At 34.9% G+C, this 3391-nt stretch overlaps 1 protein-coding gene across 1 annotated transcript in view; it reads right to left on the minus strand.

Moving 5' to 3' along the window:
• ARHGAP11A (Rho GTPase activating protein 11A) overlaps positions 1–3391 on the minus strand; it is a 29746-nt gene that overhangs the window by 15021 nt on the left and 11334 nt on the right. Inside the window, exon 7 of the mRNA XM_023514286.1 lies at positions 1350–1361. The gene's annotated coding sequence lies outside the window, so the exon portion shown is untranslated. The remainder of the gene's footprint in view (positions 1–1349; positions 1362–3391) is intronic.

A 3391-nucleotide genomic window follows, 5' to 3' on the forward strand; every position in this document is an offset into this window, starting at 1 on the left:
ATACTTTTAAGTTGTCAATTAAAGGTCAGATTCAGCGTTACTTTCACATTACGAGTTGTGATTTAAATTCTTTCAATAAGATAAGGAAGGAGTGGGTACTACTGCAGATTTTAGAAAGAACAAGCTTTAGAGACAGACTTGAGTTTGCCCCATCACTTACTAAATGGCTTCAGGCTCTTAAAATGGACTTTTATTATGAATATAAATATTACTATTATGTATATAATGTGTCTAATATGTATGTAGTATATAATATTAAGTAATATTACTTAGTATAGTATGTGAAATAGAATATTAAATAATGCTATTATCAAAAATAAGCTACTGACAAACAAGTTGGAGTCTGATTATCCAGGATGTACCTGCTAGCCAACTGTTGTCCACCTGACTCTGGAATATGATTGAACAGAAGCTCAATTCAACACCATTTATATCATGAAATCAACTATAGTAAAAAACTATGAGAAAAGCAAATTAGTTATGAACAAAAGAACAAAGACTCCTTATACATTTGACTTATGATTTAGAATCAGATCCTGTATACACTCAACAAACATTAACCCTCTCAATTCATTATCATTAATAAAGAATTCACAAAGATCCCCAGAAACATTATGTTTTTGTCAACGATGAAAACAGAAGAAACACAATCATTACAGTGACTTTTTGGTACATTTGGCTAAAGAAAATTTTGGAGGACAGTACAATATAGCTAACGTAGCTTTATACCAGGACTGCAGTATAGTCATTTTCAAAATGTGCAGGGGTCACAGGAGGCACAGCGAGAATATATGGAAAGATACAAATTTATCACATATAAGAAAAAAATTAATTATGTGATTTAACTTCTTAATGGACTGTAGATTAATGTGGTTGCTTTCATACACCTATATTTTCCGTTTTGAATTTATTTAATTGTGGCTGAGAAAGTAGAGTCAAAGAAAAATGGTGAGTTAAAAACAATAGGACTACTGTTGTTGAACATTTAAATTTTTTGCAAAAGGAATCAGTAAGTTCATTCCTTGGGGAATATATTATAATCTTCATTTGCCATTTAGAAAATGTCCTCTAAATTGTAAAGGCTGTTAAATATCAAAAAAACAAAACAACTACATTATGAGCTACAGACATAAGCTTCAGAGTTCTTATCATTACACTATAATGAATCATAAAACCTATCATTCTGCTCAACTTCTAAAAGAAGATCACTCACATTTTAACTAAATGTGAGATATGAGACAGAGGACCCTAGGCTTAGAAGTTCATCTCATTTTTGGTTGATCATAAGGTTAGTAGGAGCTAACTTGTATTCTGCACATGCTAAAAGAGCCAACTCAACCTATAACCACGCTAACAAAAATCTAGTCTTCAAATTGGCATGATATCCTATTATTTTCCAAAGCTCTAGTTGGCCACATTAGGTACCTGAATAATAGTAAATTTGGGAAAAAATGGCTGGGCTGGGAAAAGGTCTAGAAACCATGCCATGAGGAATAGTGTAAACAAAGTTTTAAAGCTTTTATAAAAGGTACTTGAGTCTAAAACTTTAAAAATACTCCCATTTTCAAAACTATAAATTGCAGTCATAATGCCCCCAACTCTGGATTCAGAGATAAATCAAAGTTTTGGCAACCCCCCCTCAGCAGAAGACAGCAATTAAAGCTATAACTATAGGTCAAATGCAACTAAAGTAGGATTTGAGATGTACAAAAGAATAAAACCTGAGCATCTGCATCGATGCTATCCACAGGTTTTGGTTTCTTGTTTGTAGTTTTTGCAGTTATTTTTTAGACAGGGTCTTGCTTTGTTGCCCAGGCTAAAGTGTGGAGTAGTATAATCACAGATCACTGTAATTTCAAACTCCTGGGTTCAAGCAATCCTCTCACCTCAGCCTCCTTACTAGCTGAGACTTTAAGGCATACTCCACATGCCCAGATCATTTTTAATTTTTTTGTAGAGATATTCTCTCACTATGTTGCTCAGGCTGGTCTTGAACTCCTGAGCTCAGGCGATGCCCCTGCATTGGCCTCCCAAAACACTGGGATTACAAAGGTTAGCCACTGTAACCAGCCCCATTCTATCATAACTTTCAATAGTCATGTCCATAAAACACACATACACGCACTTACTATATTGAACCACTGTTTACATATATTTTAAAAGGCAGGGGACTTTTGCCTAGAATAAGCATTCATATTAATGTTTACAACCCATTTATATAAATTCCATTTGCTACCTGATACTGGTGTGGAACTGCTACTGAAGAGATTACTTGGCAATAGCTCCAAGTTAAAATTGTGCTTGACGGACTTCCTTTTCTTACTTGAGAAAACATGAGATGAATCTACTGGCAGTTTACGTTTAGCATTTGGTGTAAGAATCACTGGTGATACAGATAGCTGGGCTGAAAAAAAATAACCAAGAAACCAATTTGTTGTTTCTCCTGCAGAGTTGATAAAATACAAAAGCTTTATGTAATTTCTTAAAAACTATTACTTAGAGCTAACCAAAAATTAATGGGGACACATTTACATTATCAATTATATGTCACATACCTAAATTAAAATCTGCACTTAGTTAAAACAAAAATAAGGAAGTAGCAAAATGCAAGACAAGAAATAGCAGTAACTTAAACCAAATAGATTTAAAGATGCGTATGATACACATTAAAGAATATTAATGTAGGGAAGAAACTGTAATCAAGAAATTGAAAAAAAACTAATCTATATATCATTTTGTAGGGAAGAAATTATAGTCAAGGAGTTGAAACAGAAACTAAAGTGAACAACCAGTTCATTTCATCACTATGGAAAACAAAAGATCATGCTGTCTCTTACTGACAGAATAATTTCAGCCACAAGCAAATTAGGACAAAAACTGAAGCAAACAATAAACTTCTGGTTCTAAAACAGAAACAAGGTTCAGCTATTCTCATGCACTCAACAGCATCTAAATTACAAACAGGAAAATATGATTAAGATTAAATATGTAACAATAGACTAAAAAGAAAAATCTTACCTACAATTTTGGGTTCATTATATCCAATGTAATTAGCAATGTCACAACATAGCACATAGTACAACTGCAGTCCCCATACCCCGGGCCACCAACTGATACCAGTCCATGGTCGGTTAGGGATGGGCCGCACAGTAAGAGGTGAGCAGCGGGCAAGCAAGTGAAAGTTCACCTGTATTGACAACCACTCCCCATCATCACCTGAGCTAGCCTCCTGTCAGATCAGCAGTAGCAGATTACCAAAAAAGCATGAACCCTACTGTAAGCTGTGCATGGGAGGGAGCTAGGGTATGTGCTCCTTCTGAGGATCCAATGCCTGATGATCTGAGGTGGAGCTGGGACCACCTAGTTGCAGAAAAATAGGCTCAGGGCTCCC

The sequence above is a fragment of the Otolemur garnettii genome, unplaced genomic scaffold (genome assembly GCF_000181295.1).
Source record: "Otolemur garnettii isolate 467f Iridium unplaced genomic scaffold, OtoGar3 scaffold00050, whole genome shotgun sequence".
Taxonomy (NCBI): Eukaryota; Metazoa; Chordata; class Mammalia; order Primates; family Galagidae; genus Otolemur; species Otolemur garnettii.